This window comes from Pollicipes pollicipes, unplaced genomic scaffold (genome assembly GCF_011947565.3).
Source record: "Pollicipes pollicipes isolate AB1234 unplaced genomic scaffold, Ppol_2.1 Scaffold_5724;HRSCAF=6776_pilon_pilon_pilon, whole genome shotgun sequence".
Taxonomy (NCBI): domain Eukaryota; kingdom Metazoa; phylum Arthropoda; class Thecostraca; order Pollicipedomorpha; family Pollicipedidae; genus Pollicipes; species Pollicipes pollicipes.
In genome coordinates, this window is record NW_023596746.1 from 6,319,328 (window position 1) to 6,329,392 (window position 10,065).

Sequence of the window (10,065 nt, forward strand, 5' to 3'; positions counted from 1 at the left end):
GTGTTTCAAGCTTTTGCAGCAATTATTCCATAAACGTTTTGGCAAATCACTATGCTGTTAACATTACATAACACATACGTTGGATTAAGGTAAATTAAATTTACTACGTTTGTAATGGCGAGCAGGCACACCAATCAGGTGTCTCCCGCAGGAGTGGCTTTTTCAAATAAAAATTCTGAGCTTTTCAGAAGGATCGCAAAAATTTTTTTACCACGGATCAAATTATGGACGCGTGCAAATCGGCTCACGAGTGCATCTACACAGAACAGTTTCTCTGCTTAAATCCACTACGAAGTGGATTTACACAGAATGCCACTCCTGTGTAAATCGACTCAGATCTGAGTTGATCTACACATAAACGCACTGTTGTGTAAATCCACTTGTGAGTAGATCTACACAAGTGTGGTTTCAGGAGTAAATCGACCCAGATCTGAGTGGATTTACACAGGAGCGCCATTCTGTGTATACACACTCCGGAGTGGATTTAAGCAGAAAAGGTGTTCTGTGTAGATCCACTCATGACTTGATATACACAGAAGCGCCATTCTGTGCAATTCCACTCGTGAGTGGATTTAAGCAGAGAGGGTGTTCTGTGTAGATTCACTCATGAAGTGATATACACAGAAGCGCCTTTCTGTGTAATTCCACTCGCGAGTGGATTTAAGCAGAGAAGGTGCTTTGTGTAGATGCACTCATGATGGATACAAACACCTGTGAATTACATCGTGATATGATTTGTGCAGGAGACAGAGCGTATTCAACGCAGCGAACTGGCGAACTGATCTATGACTTACCGAATAAGGGAAAGGCGCGATTTCAGCAATCAAACAAAGACACAAAAGCTGAAAATATGCATTTGCCCATGCATTGCTCATTTTTGCATCACTGAAGCTACACATCTGCGTACTTTATTGAGAACATACCGTCCAGATATACGAATGCGTATATATATATATATATATATATATATATATATATATATATATAGTATGCGTGCGTTTGTGCGTGTACATGTGTATGTGCCAGGAAAGGTAGATGCTGAAATTGTCATATTGCTTACAAGGCACGCCATGCAGCATCGCATGCTTGTCACACGGCGGTTTGCAGCGTGCGGCTTTTATTCAGTCTTGGTAACGGGTGAGGGGTGCGGAGGGCTCCCAAAGGGGCTCCTTGATGGTGAAACGCCCCCCCCCCCCTCATACTTAAATTCGTCGGCTTTGGCCGTTGGATTTCCACCGGCATGATTTTGTGCGTGTTTTATGTATTTCTTTCTTCACTGGGGCCCAGAAGCCATGAAAGGTACTGAAAAGCAATTTGATGTCTGTATTTTATTGCAGGCAATAATTAACAGAAGGGAGGTGATGTTAAATGAGATACAAAATAACGCATCGATGCTATTTATTTTAAATTGTTAAGCTGGTTCTATCCAAAGGGATAGACCTCAGAGCTTTGCCAAGTTTTTGTTCTGAGCTCTGCAGGGATATTCATGACCCCGTGCACGTTGAGTGTAGGTAGAAATGGGGTCAGCAATTTGTTCACCTTGGATAACCCATGTTCGTCTGGGGATGTTAAACGTTCTGTCAGAATTTATTAGTGATGCAACTTATGTAACAGTGTTTAGGATACGCACTTCAAGTCTTAGAAGCCTAATCCAATGCTGTGATTACATCTCCTCATGCAGTAATGCATCCTCGCCCAGAGTTTCAATGCGGCAAGTGTATCCTCGATTTCAGAGGCCAAGTTAGGTCTTTTCCGGTGAACCTATGGTCTTGTAATTAGCATCTGTAATAGTACCGAGCATTCAAAAGGCAATGGTACGAAATGCCGACCCTAGCTGTAATATTTTCCAATGGGGACTACTTGAAGGCATCTTTGGAAAAACAAACTTAATTTAAGTAGCGCTCCCCTGGGCTGGAAAATCGCAATGATTGAGCGTTGAATAACGGGGTTGGTAAAATGGAGAAATGCCTGGAAGACTTCGTTAAGTCCTCACTAAAAAAAAGCAAAATTGGAACCGAAGTTGGCAAACCCAAACTTGGGCCGCACCTATGTTCATGCCTATGCAACCTACATTCTGAATACAATTCGGTACCTTAACTGAACCTAGTACTGTGAAGTAACTCAAATGAAGCTACCCGACTGATGCACACGCGGTGCCAATATGGGTGTGTTTGACATCCAGACCAGTCTTTCGTCTGTAAATTTGGGGTCGCTCAGCTTGAGGCTAACTTAAAACCAAGAACTTCACTTTTGCGTAGCACTGTGGGAAACGCTTTTTAGATTTAGGACATTTGCAGACGTCTGTGCCGAAAGAACCTCACGGTTAAAGACAGATATTGGCGGTACCTTATGAGGGTACCGCCAATAATGAAATGCGAGAGATATTCTCTTCGCTCACCTATTTTCTACCTTCGGCTCTTCACAAATATGTCTTCCGTGAAATCGCTAGCATTTTCGTACGCACATCAGCCTTGCCTGTTTTGTCAAAGACACACGAAAAAGTTGTGTGCATGCAGCTGTCGTCCAACCTCGGTACCCATGATATTTTAACTACGTTACAGTACGCGTGCAGATCTTGTCGCTTAACCGAAAATGCCCTGGACGATGCCGTTGAGTGAGCTGTACTCGGATTGGGGTTTTGCACGTCGTGGCCGTCAGGTTCGTAAGCTTCAGCCGTGCCTTTAATTGTATCGACCATGACGTAGTTCCGATAAGACTGCAGTGGTATTGTATTGATCCGAATTGGTTTGGGAGTTACCTTGCTGGTCAAAGGTGGATGGTGAGAAGCGGAATCCTTCTCTTCTGTCGATTTACGATGTCCCTCAGTGATCCTTGGTGGACCCTATCCCCTTCAGTATTTTTACGAATGAATCTCTATCTTGCCTCCTTCACGAATATCTGGTATCCTGTGCCGACCTGTGCCGTATCCAGTCCCATGTCCTCATCTCCTGTACTGTCTCTCGGCCTGGGGTGTGGCTGCAGCGCGTCACCTAAATACAGTGCAAGGGGTGATTAACCGTGGGGCCAGGATCGTCACCGATGCTCTTCAGCAAGATCCAGTGGCGGCGACTGTTCAAGCGCCGGGCTGGCGCGGTGATCTAGTCATCCCTGTGGCAGCCTCGCTATGTTCAGGGCCCTTAATGACTCATGGGTTCTTTTGGAGACTCGGTCCCTGTTCACCACACGTACAGCTTTACGCCAGCGTGTCACCCGCGCGGCAACGATGGGCGCCATGGGTCTGCCAGCCCTCACCTACCGACAGCACGCAGGTTTTTTCGTGCTTACGCGGCCTCATCCCGCTACCGCCGACCACCACAATCTCTTACGCTTACAGTGTGCCTTGCGCCAGCCTGGGCGATGTAGACTGCCCTGTTGTGTAATCATTGCTCGTTTGCCGCTTCGTGACATATTCTGGCGGCTTAAATTTTGATACATAATTTATTGTTGGCCAAGTTGTTACGAAGGGACGATTGATAACGTGCGAATCTAGTCGCGCCGTTTTTTTTATAAAAATATTGCACCCATACTACTGTTGCAATTGTACCGAGTCGAACAACCCAGCTGTCGGAATAATTTGTGATTGAAATGAGCGTGAACATGACCCAGCCACGCATTCGCAATGAGAGGTGTCATTGGAGCTGCCAGAGGTCCTACGCATACCGATGAAACTCACAAGAGATTTGGTGGGCTTCATCAGACGTATTTGTGGATACGTGGGACTTTCACAACGCGCTATAGTCACTTCAGCAGCGTTGGTCAGCTTTAAATGTATTTAAGTATTGAGGTCAATGACCTCTCTGGGATAACCACAGTCTTGGAAGGTACGCGACATACAGTTCTGGGCAGGCAGCCGTACGAGCTTATCACAGATGCATGCCATGAGAAGTAGCAACCATGTCAAAACAGCGCAGGTATTTGACCGCATTGGAGCGGTCAGACATGCCGCGCTACGTCAGGAAGACTTTCTCACATGCCAATAAATACCGTACACAAACAAAGGCACACCCTGAGTGCTGAGATGCGTGGAAATCTACCACCAGGCGCAATCATTAAAGTTCTTCTTGACTAGATTCAAAGCGTGCGAGCACAACCAGGGTCAAAAAACATCATCAATAACAACCATGGTTGAAAATTGTTGAACGCACTCAGCAATTATATAACAGCGGCACGACATATTGATCAAGTAGCCGAAGCAATGCTCTCAAGTTGGTATTTTTAAATATACAAAAATTACATATATAAAAACTTAGCGGTCACTGGTCAAACTAGCACAAAACAAAATTGTACATACATTTGTATGCGTCTTCTTCGCATGGGGCAAATATATGATTACCCAATCATTTCTCGCATGTGTAGAACTGTCGACTATGAACGCATCAAAGACATTTGATGAGGCTACTTCGTTCACTCCAGCTACTTAGTTCAGGTACACGACAGATCTAAGCTCGCTCAACGTTCTTCTCGACTAGTGAGGAGATAATACAAGCACATCCAGGGACGCAACAGGTTGGACGTAAGCAGCCATTGCATTATGAGCGGTGCTATTTTACAGCGCTTATCCAGTTGGGAACCAATCAACACAGTTAGTTGTAAACGCCTTCAGTCTTTCAGAGTCTCTGGATGGGCTTGCAATACTCATATATGTGCATGAAGGTGTGTCTTGGCAAACTAGCTATTCACATCATGACATGCAAACGAATATAGATATGAGGCATGTTCTCTACAATACAGCAAGCCCCAGAGCTCTATAGGTATCCGGGAAAAGTCAAGGCATTTCCGATGAACGAAGTTATGTCTAATTCGTGGAACGCCGTGATCACGCGGTGCATGATGATGACGGGTACGAGTACGAGTACGTGGATGGTGAAGTACGCGGTGTAGTACGCATGGTGTAGCCGAGTACGTGGATGGTGTAATCCAGTGCTCCCACCATCCACCACTGCTGTTCAGTGCTCTGAAGAAAAAAAGAACAAGTTAATAAAAGCATACATTAAGACATGGTACGAAATGAGCAGAAACATTAGGAACTAGTTTTACGCCGTCCCATGTGTTACTGATCGATAAACGTTAGTCATGACCGGAAACGCACCGTATATGAGCCTGTCACATTTGCCGACTCACTACTGTTCGAGACGTAGTTTTACTAACAATTGTTAATGGAAGGTCGTATCAAGTCACAACAAGCAAACTTACCTTATTTATTTGCTGATCACACGACTGTGGTGACGCTGCCTTTAGGACGACTGCGGTTTTTCGTTACTCGCGGAGGCATCATAAGGTAGCGCAGAGGAGTGCCTACATATCGCCGGGTCAACTGAGGAACACCACTGGTAGATGGACCTGCAAAAGGAGCACGACGGTCAGATCGTCAGGGGTACCAGGTCAGATCATCAGGGGTACCAGGTCAGATCATCAGGGGTACCAGGTCAGATCATCAGGAGTACCAGGTCAGATCATCAGGGGTCGCAAACGGTCGCAAACGCGGGCGAGTGCGCATGCGCAAACGTGACGTCATAAACCTGACTCGATTTACGCAGTAGTGCAGTTGTGTGTAAATCGACTCGGATCCGACGTGATTTACACAGGAGGGTCGTTTTCAGTATATCGACTCATGAGTCGATATACATGCTCCCTAAAATTATACACGTTTGACCTAACGATAAGTGAAAATTACAAAAAGGTACGCGGTGTAGTACGCATGGTGTAGTACGCTCCCAAAACCCAGATGACGGAACCTAATTGATCTCTAGAAGAACCCTAGAATCGAGAAAAACTCTAGAGCTGGTAGCACCATGAAGGTCACCGATCCCAACTTTCTCTAGGGCATTGTTCAGTCGGCGGGTTCGGGTATCCGCTCGAGCCTCGCTTCAGTCGGCAAAGTGTGTGGTTGGGGGGGGGGGGGGGTGAATATGCTGCAATTTTCTCGGCCGGAGCGACGGCTCAAAGTGCTCGTGGTGACGTGGCCAACCGCCAGCGCACCCGAAGATGTGGTGGTGCGCGAATCATACGCCGGTGCGTGCGACACCAACCTGCATGCCCTGCACAGCATGTTCAGAAGTTTGAACACGGCCGGTAGTTTTTGGATGACATGGAATTCCCCGTCCTTTAAGCCTGAATTTCACCTTAAATGATGACCTTGAGAGGGCAGGATTTTTTGGCGGACGCTGGTTTTGTGGTGAATATTCTGGTGCTTGCAAGTTTAAAATGGGCCCGTACTTTTGGGTGATCTGAAGCTCCTCAGGTGTTCTTTACCTTGCGGCCGACAATGTTTGCGGAGGGAAGAGCGTCGGCTTAGGTCTGTAATGAGGGTCGGCTAGTCAGCTGACGAAACGTCGCTGCCAGGCTGGGTAAATCATCTCAATGACAAGTATTGTGCTACTCATGACGTCAGTCGTAGAAATGTAAAAAACGAACTTCTTTTACTTCTCACAATATCACAAGGATTTACAGGCCACTTATGATGGCAACATTGAAAACCAAGCAGGTATTCGTAATAACACGTGTCCTTCGTCCCACTGATGACGTCACTGGTACGAATGAATCGGTCATCAGTTGAAAACTATCAGTGGGACACGTTTTTCGGGCTGTATTTTCCCACTGCTCACGACGTTCCGGGAGATTGTTATGGTGTACGTGCATCTACCTATGTACTCGTGGTTCACATTCTTGTGCCATTTGAAACTAAATGAAGAAAAAATAGGCTGCGTTTTACCTTCTGCTCATGACGTCACGTGACACGAGTTATGGTCTTCGTTTCGTATCACTGTGGAACCTGATAATGGCAGAAAACCACCTTTCCCAGCAGGCTTCCTCAAGAAACTACTGCAAGAAGGTCCGAGTAATCCATGAACAAACCGCATTCAGGCATGTCCACACTGAGCTGCCAATGGGGCCGGAAAAAGGCATGAACTCGCCCAACGTTTTCGGTTACCGGCATTATCGGTCTTAAACAAGCATTCCAAAATAGTGTCCATCGGTGCAACCAGTGGTGGACATCATTTTGACACGGTTTAGACGGGAATGGTTTCTCCTAGACTTGAAACGCGGGTTCCGTGAGTGTCATGGCACCCTCACCATTAGACACTGTCTGCGAGTATATGTAGAGCATTAACGTTATGACAATGGATGAGAAGAATCGACTACAATATGACTATGAGCTCCCTTACTTTCTGAGACGTTTCTCCGTCTATGTTTCGGGTGTCAACGCCAGATTTTGTATTACATTTGCAGCCCAACTCTTTAATTTACCTTCCGGCCGTCTGCTATAAACTCTCCAATTGCAATGCGTGGCGTTGCTTTGCTGCGTTTGGAAACGACTGCAAAGTGTTTGAAATTATTCCTGAACAAAATGTCTTTTAGGTGAGTCCACTTCCAGTCAATAGTATGGCCGTTGATGCGCATAATCGTAATTTTCACCTTTCGGCCGTCAGCGTTATACACCCATTTCAAACGTGCCAATTTACTTTCAATCGATGCAACTATCAGCAACACCATTTTAAGAAAGTGTTTGATATGGACAGACCATGCTGTCGGCCGATACGTAAAGAGCTGTGTTTTAAGCCTATCACCGGCCCTATTGGTAACCCTTGTTGCATCGTGTGCTGTTTAGGATAAGTACGCTTTTTCACGTGTCATGTGCGATCGTTGGACTTGATTTTTCAAGTAAAAATACCTTTCATTGTACATACATTTAGCCCCATGCACACCGTGTTTCACGTTCGAAGGCTCGTGTGGGTAATGCGTAGGCCTTAAAGCGCGCTCTGGTTTTGTGCCCTGGAGGCCGCGGTACCGCCCGTGAAAAGCTTCCCGAAGCTAGAATATTTCAGATGCTGTTTGAACAGCTTTATAATGATGTTCACTTGTCGTTGCACCGATGGAAACTATACTGACACGTTTGAAATGGACAAATGATACTGGCGGCCGAAACGTAAAGAGTTCGCCCATACCTATCACCGGCCCTATTGCTAACTCTGCGTCTCTGGTGCGCTCGTTGGGATGTATGCTGCTTTTCCACGTGTCATGTGCGACCGTCGGACTTGATTCTTCAGGTAAACGTACCTTTCATGGCATACACATTTAGCCGCATGCACACCGTGTTTCTCGCTCGCAGGCGTGTGGGTATTGTTTAGGCCTGAACGCAAGCCCTGGCTATGTGCCCAGTAGGCCGTGGTGCTGTCCGTGCAAAGCTAACCGAGGCTAGAATATTTGAGATGCCCTTCTTAAACAGCTCTAGAATGATGTCAGCTAGTCGTTGCACCGATGTAAGCTATATTGACACGTTTGAAATGGACAAGTGATACTGGCGGCCGAAACGTACAGAGTTCACTTTACGCCTAGCATTGGCCCTATTGGTAACTCCGAGTGGGTACACCCGAATGACATTTTGTTCAGGAAGGATGGGTCCACTGTCTCCATGATGATAGCGGAATTGTATGGATAGTTTTAAAATGATGTTGCTAGTGATATCATCGATTTAAACTATGCTGGCATGTTTGAAATGGCCGGACAATGGTAGCGGCCGAAGCGTCGAGACCGCTTATGTCTATCAACGGTCACTATTGGTAACATCGAGTGTACAAATTTCAATGCAATTTTATTCACGAATCATTTGGATCTCCAGTACTTTCTAAATGTAGCAAAGTTCGGTCATGGAGGCAAATTAGACATTTCATGGCAGGCGGTCGTAATGGAGTATTGGTTCAAAATGGTGATTTGGCGACGGGCGCTACCAGTCGGAAGTGGACTTCCTTATTCATTTTCCTGTACTGACGTAGCATTTTCTCTGTTTTGTAATGTGTGACCAACGCGTTTTATGGTATATGCACATAACCGCATACAAGCCTTGTATCAGGCTTGCAGGCGGTTAGGTATTGCGTTGGCCTTAACGCACGCTGTGGCTTTGTGCCCAACAGGTCATGGTGGGCCCCGAGGAATAATCCATCGCGGCTACAATGCTTTCAGGGTCCTGACCATGATATCCGACGTAATACCCAGGCTGTTAGGTATTACGTCGGATAACTGGGCACATGGCACGCTGCTCCTATTTGCCCAGTTAGCAGCGCTGGTCCCCGGGAATAGCCCGTCAACAAGAACATATGAATTGTCATTTAGGTTGTTTTGGGAAAGTGTCGGCTACCGATTTCACTGATGGAAACTGAACTGACACGCTTGAAATCGGCAGATAATGCTGACGGCCGAATGGTATAGTCTGCTCATACCTATCACCGGCCAACTCTATTGTCAACTCTGCTTCTCTTGTGTGCTCGTTGGGATGTGTGCTTCGTTTCAACGTGTCATATGTGACCGTTGGACTTGATATTTCAGGTAAACATACTTTTCATGGTAAATACATTTAGCCGCAGACACACTGTGTTTCACGCTCGAAGGCTCGTGTGGGTATTGCGCACACCTTAACGCAGGCTCTGGTTATATGACCCGGAGGCCGTGGTACTGTTTGTGAAAAGCTAACCGGAGCTAGAATATTTCAGATGTCATTTAAACAGCTTTATGATAATTCCACTAGTCGCTGCACTGATCGAAACTATACTGACACGTTTGAAATGGGTGGATGGTGCTGGCGGCCGAAACGTAGAGTCCGCTCATGGCTATCACCGGCCCTATTGGTAACTGGGAGTGGACTTAGCTCAATGACGCTGTGTCCAGGAATCATCTGGAGCACCTTGCAGTGGTTTATAAATGCGGAACAGCTATGCCAAGCAATGAAATTCGAGATTTCACATCAGACGGCCGGAAAGTAAATGGAAGTGCTTGGCTGGAAAGGTAATATGTGGACTGGCGCTGCGTGCCGAGACCTAGGCAGAGGGACGGCTCAAAAAAGGTGTCACCCATACTCATTTTGCATTTAATTTTTCATCGGTTGCCACGAGGTAAATGTCAAAAATTTTGGAAGGGGGGTGGGGGCGGGGTGCCATGAAACGTAGAGATTCCATCCTTCTACGCTTGCAGCCCAAAAGACACAACGTGATTGATTTCCCCGTCCCAAATGTGATGGCTTCTCTCATGTCGTGCGTGACTATTACACTAGATTTTTCAAACAAGCACACG